The following is a 12,814-nucleotide window of genomic DNA, read 5'->3' as shown; positions in this document are numbered from 1 at the left end:
GCTAGTGATAATCCCAGCACTGTATATTTGTTCTTGGTTTTCTGTTGGGGCCAGTGAAGCCAGCTTGCTTCTGTGCCACCATTTTGGAACCAGAAGTCCACCTGCCTGATTCTTTAGTAATACTCACCCTTTGAAAGAGACTGGTTAGTGTTTGATAGATGAGAGACAATATTAGGGTTATTGTTTATAGAGAATGCTACAATTTAGAATTCGGAGAAGAAGAAAAGGGAAACCAACAAAGCAAAGAAAAATTTTCAATGTAAAATTCCATAAGCTTAAAGGTAAAGTAGAGAATGTCACTAGGAATTGAGAAAGGATTATAGCAGAACTTTCCATTTCCTATGGGAAACAATAAACTCCATCCTTTCATATGTAAAGCTAGGTTAACTGTGTGCTCTTCACATTCAGTAGGTGGCCAGCAAATCATTTCTTTCAGGCTTGGGGCCACAGTGCATTGTCTTTTAAATTTGGTAGAAAAATCATAAACCGGATATTAGAAAATTGACTTCTATTTGCTGCTGTCTGTCTCTGGCTTAGAAATTTCATGAAAATAATACAATAATTCCTACTCATGATTTTTAAGTTGTTCTCTTCTCTGCCAAATGAAGGGATGTATGAGAGAGAGATCCACTGGTGTCATCCAGCTTAACCGTTCTCTGAATTTCCTTTTCCCATTGCCTGGCTTTTAGAGTAAAAACTATAGATGACTTCCTAGCTTAAAAAAACTAAAGTAAGTTTAACTTATTATTGTTTTGTAAAAATAAGATGACTTTGGCTATTTAACAAGAAATGTGTTTTCTAAATATTGCTTCCAGCACTGGTGATGGATTTATATTGAGCCATGCACTGTTCCTTGTGTCTGGCTAGGGTTAAATGTTGAACTTGCACTTATGAATCAGGGGAAATCCTCCACTTAAAGTTCACATTTATGACTTTGACCTCATTAACACTGAACTTTAACCTCTAACCAGCTGAGCTAACCAACCACAAATACTTATCAGTCTAGGACAAAAGAAAGTTCCTTGGTTGTTCAGCCCAGTTGCATTTGCCAGATGCATGCATTTGGATAAGCCACTTAAACTCTCAGTTTCCTACAGTATAAAATGGCTGCTATGATTCCACTTTATAAAATACTTACAAGTTGCTTCGTTATAACATATTTAAACCATGTAGATGAGATTCCGGTTTTTAGCAAGAACTCAGTATTTGGTAGTTGAAGGGTAGTAGATGTTGAATTGAAAAATTGGGATTGCTATTTAATGTACATAAAACTTAAAATAACAACACAGATTGTATTAACATCCAAATGTGGGTACAGATATCCATGTTGGCCACTGGAAGAAATGAACCTAAAGGCAGACTGATGCTACCCTTTTCTCTCCTTGCCTCATAAGTAAGCAAATGCAAACAGAATGCAAACAGGATGAGAATAACATGGCCAGGATTCCCAAAATTGTTATTTTAAACCCCCTATGACATTTCCCAAGTATTAATGAATCTCAATCTGTGAATGTAAAAATAAACTATAATGACAGGGTCTATGTGATAAGAAATTAATTTTTAAACCAGCTTTAACTTGAGAGAGGACTTCTTAGCTATTTACCTCTACTTTTCTCCATCTCTTCTTCAGGATATCCATCAAAACAATGATGTATAGGGAGGATATTAATGCAAGAGTGTAGTTTGTCCACAAGTAAAAGAAAAAGCAGGATAGATAGTAGGCTCTCCAGGTATATTTAAAGTGTATGCTGATAGAAGAACTCCTTTGCATGCATGTTGTTAATTTATAATAAGCATTATCTTTCCATATTTGCACAAAAATGGAAACTTCTACTTGTACTGTTGACAGAAACTATGGATATAAACCATCTTCCGCTTTTCTGTTTTCTTACTAGGTAGCTGCTATCATTCACCAACTCTAATTTATCAACCACTGTTGGAGGTGAGATGCTTTATTTTTATTTTTATTTTTATTTTTTTGAGACGGAGTCTCGCTCTGTCGCCCAGGCTGGAGTGCAGTGATGGGCTCTCAGCTCACTGCGAGCTCCGCCTCCGGGGTTTACGCCATTCTCCTGCCTCAGCCTCCCGAGTAGCTGGGACTACAGGCACCCGCCACCTCACCCGGCTAGTTTTTTGTATTTTTTAGTAAAGACGGGGTTTCACCGTGTTAGCCAGGATGGTCTCGATCTCCTGACCTCGTGATCCGCCCGTCTCGGCTTCCCAAAGTTCTGGAATTACAGGCTTGAGCCACCGCGCCTGGCCGATGCTTTCTTTTTAAACATGCAGGTCCTTGAAAGCAAATGTGTTCACTTTTATGGTCCTCAGGTAGATCCAGGTCTTTCAGAACCTAAGAGTAAGCATGATCTCCACAATATAATCTTTGGTCAAAACAATGCATGAAGGTGATAAGGTGAGATATTGTGTTCTAAGTATACTAAAGCGATCAAAAAATATTTTAGTTCTTGATTTTGGAAAAATTTCTCCTTCAGCTCAGCAACACCAGCATAAAATCATCTATATCTTTCAGTTTTTATAAAGCTTAATGTTATAACTATGGATGACATTATTAAATTGAACATTACAAAATTTTTTTGGCTGCTCTAGGTTCTGGCGCTTAGAGGCCATTGGTTGGAGCAATTATGACTCCTCTTCTTCCCTTACAACATATCCATTTGCATTTGGATCCTGTATATTGTCATAGAAGCTTATTGGATGAAACAAGAAAGGTCCAAGGATGTAAACCATGTATTGTGGCTAGGCTTTTCTGTTTGATGTCAGTTTTACAGGAATGGGGTCCATGATATTAAGCATATCCTAGGAGTAAGAGGGTCTGGTCTGGTGCTGATGTGGGAGTGAAGGGTAGCAAAAGAGCTGAACTGGCAGAAGGGGGAGTGTCAGGCTACTTCTGGAATCTGCTCAGATTAGGTCACACTTTGGTGTTGTATACGTACAACATATGGGTGTGTATATGGGAAAAATTTTGCGTGTATTTACTTTGAAAGAACTGGAGTATTAAAGAGCTGTGAGACAGGACTCTTTCCCGTAGGTCATCCACCCTCTTATTTTCATCTTCACCATCACTACTATCCTGGGGTACAGTATCATCATCTTTGGTTTATTTATTATACTGCAATAACCTCCAAATTGGTCTTCCACTTTCCACTTTCGCCCTGCTGCCATCCATTCCTCATTTAGCAGCTAGAATCAGATCACCTTTTTCAGTAGTTTTGCTTTTTATATGTAATTAAATTCAAACTCCTTTCTATGGCCTACAGGCCCCACATGGTTTGATCTCTACCTATTTCGTGACCTCATCTTTTACTTTCTTCTTTGCCTATCATGCTCCAGACACACTGGCTTCCTCTCAGCTCCTTGCACAGGCCATGCTTATTCCTGATCCAGGGCTGTGCTCACTGGCCCCTTTGCTTTCAATGGTCTTTCCACAGGTTTTCACAGGGTTGAGTCTGGCTGAGCTCAAGGGTTACCTTATCATTTCCCTGGACATCCCCTCTAAAATAGCCTCTCTCCACTTCCAGTTACTTAATTTGCAGCTATCAGAATCTGAAGTTTTCTTATTTATTTGTTTACACATTGACTCTTTTTCTCACTAGTATAAGCTCCACGAAGGCTGGGGCCCTGACACTCTTGTTTGTCACTTGGTTCATGGTATCTAAACAATGCTAGGCACATAATTGTACTCAACAAACATTTATTAAAGTTATCAGAAATAATATTTCCCATTTATTTCGAGACTATTAGGGACCAGGTAGAGTTCCAGATGCATAATATACTTAATGCATCATTAATATACTTAATTCATAATGGACTTATTGAATTTTCTTCCAAATCCGGCAGCATAAACAGTACTGTCTCTAAGGAGAAGTTGAGATTCAGAAAGGTGAGTGAGTTACTCTGGTCACAGAGCTGGAAGTGGCAGAGCTGAGTTTTGATTCTCTAAGTGAATCCAAAGATCATGCTTTTTTCCAGGACAGTGTGTGTGTATATATATCCTCATAAATCAGATATTTATCAATAATGATTAATATAATCTTTTTGTCTTCTAGTTATTACACTGGGTATGAGGAATAACAAGTTTGAGCATCAGTGTTCTGCAGAATTGTGCTCAATAAATGCATAATGACTTCTCAGGCCTGTAAAATTCATAACAAATAGTCTCATTTTTAACAGAATCACATAAAGAATGTTTGATATAAACAAAAATATGCGCAAAACTCATGGTAGAAAAGTTAAAATTCACAGAAAATTATAAAGGTAGAATTAAGTCTTTGACTTATTTAAGCAGATTTTCTGTCTATTATAATTTTTTATTTAGCAAGGAACTGTTAAATTCCTCTTTAAGAAAAAGCCTCAAAAAGCAAACCATCCAAAAAATTCTGACTTTTGCTGTTTTCCATATGTGAGGTTATAGAAGTCTTCTCATTCTTTTGAATTGTGATAAATGAGCAGTGGAATTAAAATAGCAGCAGAACCTATAATAAATTGATATTTCATATATGCAAATTCCTCTGAGATAGTCTGATTTCTCTGACAAATCTGGCCCCACCACAGTCTTGTTAGGTAGATTGACATAACCTGACAGGGTAAGCAAATCCTCTTCTTTCAAGTTGCAGCTACTGACGGGATTGAGTCATTTGGTTTTGAAAGGAAATATATCCTCTTGAGCTTCTTATACCATAAAAGACACAAGTTCTTCCATGGAAGCAAGGTCTGCATGGGGATAACATCTGGAACTCATTGCTGAGCAACCGCTCAGCTTCCCTATATAAACAGTGCCTTTCTTCCCTTCATCTTTTTTTCTGATGTAAAATTTGAAAGATTGGTGAGAAATCTAATTTTGATAAATAATATTTACTGGAGAAATTTGTATCACAAGTTTGTTTCATTCTCATAAAACCTAAAAGATGAAAATAAGTCCTTATCAGAATACCTGTTATTCAATATCTCCAAGGATTTCTTTTTTTGATGCTACCACATGTAGATAGAGCTATTTAGAGCATATCTAGAAGACATGCAGGTCAGTCTTTAAGACTGGAGGAAAATAGGAACACTTAAAGACTATTCAACTCGTAGCAAAATGTCATAGGTTTTTGAGGTAAAGCACATGTACGTTTAGTGAAAAGTCAGGTTTTCAACTGCAGTCACTTGAGAAAGAGCAATTATTTTTTGAAATGATGGTGGTCATGAGCAGTTTTATTTTCAGACATAATCTTCTGGTGCTGGGAGATTTCAGTTTCTTTGATAAGGCAATCTGTTATAGATTTCAAATCTCTTTTAGACACACAAACCTGAAGACATTTCTGTTTTCAATAAGATGCAAAGCAAGTAGGAAAATGTATGTGTTCAAACACTATTCAACATTTAATACCAACTAAGAAGTATGGTTTCAGTGAAAAAAAAAGTACAAATCTTTCACTAGGAACAGTTATGGTTATTCTTCTAACTGGGTGGAACAGATGCTAATAGGGATAACCCACTGTTCTTAAGAGCTTTACATGCATTAATTTATTTTATCCTCAAAACAGGGTTGTGAAATATGTATTTTTATCATCCCAATTTTGTAGATGTGGAAACAGACACAGAGAAGTTAAGAAACTTGCACAAGTTTACCCAGATAGCAAGGGGAGAGCTGTGAAGTGTTCCCAGGCAAGCTGGCTCTATCTACCGCACTTCGTATTGTCTATCAGCAAATTATCACATGATGATAGGGCAAAGATTTTTGATTCCTAGAATCTATTTCCAATTGTCCCAGCAAGATTATCTTTGTTAAGTTTCTATTTCTGTAGCTTTCACGTGATTATAATGTGAACATTAGAGAGTTAAACGAGATAGCTTCTCCCTAAAGTTTGGGGATATATTAGAACTGTAAGAATTGGTTTGATAATCTGTTATTTCCCCTCTTATCATTTATTTGTCACTTGTTATCAATAAGAACATTTATAATAAGTAAAAATCTCAACTTTTAAAAGACTACTGCCCAGGATTCTCATTTTTAAAAATCTATTCTAAAGAAAAATATGAAACAGAAGCAAAGTTACACACTATGTACATTTTAAAAATAATTTATTGACCTATTGTATGAATACCAAAAAAGTATACATAATTGTGCAGCTCTTTGAATTTCTACTAACTGAACACAGCCACGTAAACAATACCCAGATGAAGAAACAAAATATCACCAGTATCCCAGAAGGCTGCCCATGTCCACCTCCAAGAATAATCACAATCTTGACGTCTGACAGCATTGATTAGTTTCCCCTGTTTTTTTGTCTGGTTTCTTCCATTCAACATTATGTTTGTGATATTTACATATACTGTTATGAGTAGTTCTAGATCAGTTATTCTAATTATTGCACAGTATTCTATTGTGTGAATATATCACAATTTATTAATCCATTCATTTTGGTTGGCATTTGGGTAGTTCCAGTTTATACAGTGTTGCTATGAATAGTCTAATTTATATCTTTTCATGAACATATGTATATATTTTCTTTGGATATATACTGAGAAGAATTGCTAGATCACAAAGTAGATATATGTGCATGTGTGTGTGTGTGCGTGCGTGTGTGCATGTGTTTAGTTTTAATGGATAGTGCTGAACATTTTCCAAAGTGGCTGAATTAATTTTTTGCTTCTACCAGCAATTTTTGAGCATGTCAGGTGATTCGCACCCTCACTAAATGCCAGAAATGCTATTCTGTATCTTTTTCATTTTAGCTTTTCTAGTGAGTGCACAGTGTTTTGTCATCATAGTTTTATATGCATCTTGTTCACGACTTAATGATATTTTTGTATGTGTATTGGTCATCTGTCTATCCTCTTTTGTGTATTGTACATTAAAATATTATGCCACTTTTCAATTGAATTGTCTCTATCTGATTGATCTGTAGACTTTCATAGAATCTAGATGGGTATCTTTTATTAGCTATGTATAGCAAATATTTTTCTCCCATTTCAAGTTTTCACTTTTTATTGTCTTAATGGTTGTTTTAGATAAATAGTTCCTAATCTTTATTAAGTACAATTTAACATATACAAAAATGTTTTTAATTTATGTGTTTCAGTGTTGTATCTAAAAGAAAAATTGTGCCTACTCCAAGATTGCAATTTTTTCTCCTATATTTGAATTTAAATGCTTTACTTCTCATTTAGGCCTGCCCTCCATCTAAAATTAATTATTTTTGCATGATATGAGGTAGATGTCCAGATCATTATTTTGGCACATATAAAGCGATTGCCCCAGAGCCATTATTCAAAAGAACATCCTTTAGCACTCTTTGCATTGTTGTCTTTGTCATAAGTTTACTAACTATATATGTGAATATTTCTGGACTCTCTATATTTCCTCCCACATATTCATTATTTATTATTGTGTTAACAACATTCCCACAATTACTATAGCTTTATAGTAATTTAGGTCTTGATATTTGATATCATAAGTCCTCCAGCTTGGTTCTTTGTCTTCAGATTACCTTGTCTCTTTCGGCCCTTTTGCGCTTCTTTTCAAATAAATTTTTTAAATACCTACTCCATTTATGAAAAAAAGTATAAGCATTTTAATTATGATTGACTTGAATTTATAGACTAATTTTGGGGAGAATTGAAATCTTTAAAATATTGAGCCTTCCAACTCATTGATGTGGTATGCTTCTCATTTATTTGCTTTTCTTTACTTTTTCTCAATAATATTTTATAGCTTTTAATATAGAGATCTTAGACATCTTCTTAGATTTATTACTATTACTTTTGATGCTATTGTAAATGATATGTTTTTAAAATGTCTATTTCTAATTCTTGCTAATATTAGACAATTGATATTGTTTATTAATAATTTTCTATTGGCTGGGAAAAGTGGCTTACGCTTGTAATCCCAGCACTTTGGGAGGCTGAGGCAGATGGATCGCTTGAACCTAGGAGTTCCACATCAGCCTGGGCATTATGGAAAAACCCCGTTTCTACTGAAAATACAAAAATTGGCCAGGTGTGGTGGTGCATGCCTGTAGTCCCAGCTACCTGGGAGGCTGATGTGGAAGGATCACTTGAGCCTGGGAGTTGGAGTTTCAGTGAGCTGATCACACCACTGCACTCCAGCCTGGGTGAACAAGTGAAATCCTGTATGGAAAAATTTTTTTAAAAGTCTATTGATATTTTATCCTGCATACTCGATAAACTCATTTATTAGTTTCAGTGGATTTTTGGTGAGATCATAGTATTTTCTACATAGATGGTCACGTAGTATGGGAATAAAGACAGTTTTACTTCTCCCTTTCCAAACTGGATGCTGTTACTTATTTTGCCTTACTGCATTTGCTAGAATTTCCAGTATAGTGTTGAATAGAAGTGGTGAGAGTGGATTTCATTCTTGTTCCTACGATTAGGAGGGAAGGCATTCAGTCTTTCACCAGTAATTATGTGAGTTATAGGTTTTTCATAGACACCCTTTATTAGATTGATAAATCTTAAATTCCAACTGTGCCAAGAGTTTTTTCTTTTTTCTTTTAATTCAAGAATGTGTTTAGATTTTGTCAAATGCTTTCTGTGTATCCATTGACATACTTTATGGTTTTGGGTATTTCTTTTTTTAGTTTTCTAATATAGTGAATTATATTGATCAATATTCAAATATGAAACAAAATTTGCATTTCTAGGATAATCCCCATTTGGGCATGATGTATTATTCTTTCTTATACAATGTTTGATTTGATTTGCTAATATTTTGTTTAGAACTTTTGCTTCTATGTTCATAAAATACATAATATATGCTTGGTAGTTTTGCTTTCTTTCTTTTTTTTGAGATGGAGTCTTCCTCTGTCTCCCAGGCTGGAGTGCAGTGGTGTGATCTTAGCTCACTGAAAGCTCCACCTCCCGGGTTCACACCATTCTCCTGCCTCAGCCTCCTGAGTAGCTGGTACTACAGGCGTCCACCACTATGCCCAGCTAATTTTTTGTATTTTTAGTAGAGACGGGGTTTCACCATGTTAGCCAGGATGGTCTCAATCTCCTGACCTTGTGATCTGCTTGCCTTAGCCCCTCAAAGTGCTGGGATTACAGGTGTGAGCCACCACGTCTGGCCGCTTGGTAGTTTTGCTTTCTTCCAATGTCTTTCTCAGGTTTTCGTATCAGGATAAGGCTAACCTCACAGAATAAATGATGTGTTTTCTCTTTGTTATATTTCTGGAATAATAAATAATTGGTATGGTATAATTTTTCCTCAAATATTTGGTAGAATTTACCAATGAAGCTATTGGTGCATAGAGGTTTATGAAGTTAATTGATTAGTTAATTTATTGTGTGTAAGATTTTAATGATAAATTTTTTCTTTTTTACATCCAGAATATATACCATATTAGCTATTAATATAATTTTCATTTTTAAAAATTTAAAAATTAAAAAAATAGATATAGAACCATTTAGGATATCTATTTTTTCTCAAGTGAGTTTTGGTAACCTGGTATCTTTAAAGACATTTGTTTGTTTCATCTAAATTGTCAGATTTATTTGTATGAACTTGTTCTCAATCATCCCTTAATTTTCTCTTAATAGCTGTAACAATGTTACTTCTCTCATTCCTGATATTGCCAATTTGTCTTTTCTTTTTTTCTCTAATCAATCTGGAGAAAATTATCAATTTTATTGATCTTCCAAGAAACAGCTTCTGTTTTCATTGATTTGTATTCTGGTATTTATCACTTTCTTTATTCTGTTCACTTCCAGTTTCACTTGATTTCTTTTTTTCAGTTTCTTAAGATAGGCCTTTATATTTTTTTAATATAGGCATTTAGGGATGTGTATTTCCCTCAGCAGTATGTTGCATAATTACCCATAGCAGTATGTCACATATTTTATATATTATGTTCTTTTAATTCAGTTTGAAATTTTTATTTCTTTTGATTTTTTTTGTGACTTGTAGTCTTTTTAGAAGTCTGTTATTTAGTTTCCAAGAATTTGAGGATTTCTAGATATCTTTATTATTTAATTCTAAATTAATTCCATTTAGGTCAAAAAACAAACCTTGTATAACTGGAATTTTTAAAAAATGGATTGAGACTTATTTTATGGTCCAGAATATGGTATTATCTTGGTAAATGTCCCATGGTCATTTGAAAATAAATTATATTTTGTTATTGTTGAGTGGACAGTCTATAAATGTCAACTTGGGCTTATTGTGTTTTGTGTTTTGTATTTATTGTACTGTTCATATCTTCTATATTACTGATTTTCTGCCCACTTAATGAGACAAAGGTATTAGATTTTTTTACTATAATTGTGGTATTGTCTCTTTCTCCTTACAGTTCTATCAATTTTTGCTTTATATGATTTGAAGTTTGTTAGATGCATAAATTTTAAGATTGTTATCCATTTGATGAATTAACTTATTTATCATGAAATGGCCCTCTTTATCCATGTAATATTTATATATTCTGAGACCTACTTTGAATTTTGTCAACTTGGGGGTGTATATTCATGTTTAGGGCAGAAAGGGAGTGTGGAGTTATGTAATTAGGCCAGAAAGGTAAGCAGTGCTTAAAATTTACTTTTTCTAATTTCATTTTAAGTCCTTTGTTGGTTTATTAGCTACAACTCCTTGTTACTTTAGTGGGTGCTTTAGGATTGACAGTGTACATTTTTACCATATCACAGTTCCACACAGTTTAACATTCAAGGGATATTTATAGCCCTTCATAATAGTATAAGAATTTTAAAATAGTATACTTCTGTTTTTCCATTTTCAGTTTTTGTGGTGGTGTTGTCAAGCATTTTACTTTTACATATATCGTATACCTCATGTGATATTGTTATTATTTTTGCTTAAACAGTTAACTATTGATGATTGTTTTTACTAACAAGAAAAAGCTATTATATATTTACTGATATGATTCCCATTTCATTCCATTGTGTAGATTCATGTGTTCCTTTGGTACTACTTTCATTCTGTCTGAAAGACTTGAATGTTTCTGGTAATGCAGGTCTGACAGCAGTTAGTTCAGTCAGTTTTTATATGTCTGACATTTTTTCACCTTATTTCAGCAAAAAATGATTTTGTCGGCTAACCCATTATAGGCTGACAGTTTTTTCTTCTTTCAGTATTTTAAAGATGTTGCTCCATTGTCTTCTCAATTGCATTGTTTCTAATGAGAAATATGCTGTTCACTTTATCTTTCTCTGCATTTAATGTGTCTCTTTTCTTTGGCTTGTTTTAGGACTTTCTCTTTGTCAATGATTTTGAGCAATTTGATTATAGTGTGTGTCTGTGTAATTTTCTTTTTCTTTTCTTTTTTCTGGAGACAGGGTCTTGTTCTGTTACCCAGGCTGGAGTGGAATGGCACAATCATGCCTCACTGCAACCTCAGCCTCCTGGGCTCAAGTGATCTTCCCACCTCAACTTTTCAAGTAGCTGGGACCACAGGTGTGCAGCACCTTGGCCAGCTAATTCTTTTGTATTTTGTATAGAGATAGGGTTTCACCATGTTGCCCAGGATTGGTCTTGAACTCCTGGGCTCAAGTGATCTGCCTGCCTTGGCCTCCTAAAGTGCTGGAATTACAGGCGTGAACCACAGCACCTGTCCATTTTCTTTATGATGCTTGGGGTTCATTAATATTTTTATATCTGTAGGTTTATAGTTGTTATCAAATTTGGAAAATTTTCAGCTATTCTTGAAATAGTTTTTTTGTCTTTTTTCTTTCTCCTATTGTTTGGGGTCTTCAATAAAGATATAATAGGCTACTTTAAGTTGTCTCACAGTTCATAGATATACTATTTATTTGTTCTCTTTTTCCTCTATGTAAACTTTTGGATAGTTTCTATTGCTATGCCTTTAATTTTGCTATTTTTTGTCCTCTACAATGTATAATCTACCATTTATTCTACCCAGCATAGTCTTCATATCACACATTATAGTTTTCATCTCTAAGAGTTTGAGTTTTTGGGTTTTTTATATATTTTCTTCATCTCTACATAACTTTTTGAGCATATGAAATAGTTATATTAACTGTCTGAATATATTTGTCTTCTGTTGCTGATGTCCGTATCAGTTCTTCTGGTTTTGATTGATTGATCTTCGCCCCTTATTATTCATTATATTTTTCTCTTTCTTTTTATGTCTAGTAATGAGATGCCAGGCACTGTGGATTTCATGCTGTTAGGTGTTGGATATTTTTATATTCCTAAAAATATTATTGGGGCTTGTTCTGGGGTGCTAAGTTATTTTGGAAATAGTTTGATCCTTTGGGATCTTGGTTTTAAGATTTGTTAGGCAGGACTAGATTCATGTATAAGTTAAGACTAATTGTTCTCTACTCTTTAGATAAGACCATTCTGAGTACTCTACCTGATGATCCCTGAACTGTGAAATTTTTCTGTCTGACTGATGATGACAGACAATATTTCTGACCCTGTGTGAGTGGCAGGTTTTGTTCTTTCTTATCTTTTTGCGTAGTTCTTTCCCCAGCTTTGAGTGGTTCCCTAACATGCATGTGCTTAACAGTACTCTGCTGAGCCCTATAAAGGGCTCAAGAGTTAGTTTCTGTGCAGTTTCCTCTTCTCTGTTTTTCTGTCCTTCAAGTTCTAGTTGCCTTTATTCCCCCAGATCCTCAGCTGTATCTTCTCAGCTCAGGAAATCTGTAAGACTGTCCAAGTTCTCCCTCCCTGTGCCATGGCCTACAAATTCACCCTCCCACGACAGTAAGCTGAGGTAATTGGCTCACTTTGTTTCCTGTCTTTCATGGATCACTGTCTTTTGTTGATTGATATAATGTCTTAAACATCATTGCTTCAAGTATTTTCTGATTTTTTATT

This window comes from Piliocolobus tephrosceles, chromosome 4, assembly GCF_002776525.5.
Source record: "Piliocolobus tephrosceles isolate RC106 chromosome 4, ASM277652v3, whole genome shotgun sequence".
Taxonomy (NCBI): Eukaryota; Metazoa; Chordata; class Mammalia; order Primates; family Cercopithecidae; genus Piliocolobus; species Piliocolobus tephrosceles.
This window is presented reverse-complemented; position numbering follows the sequence as displayed.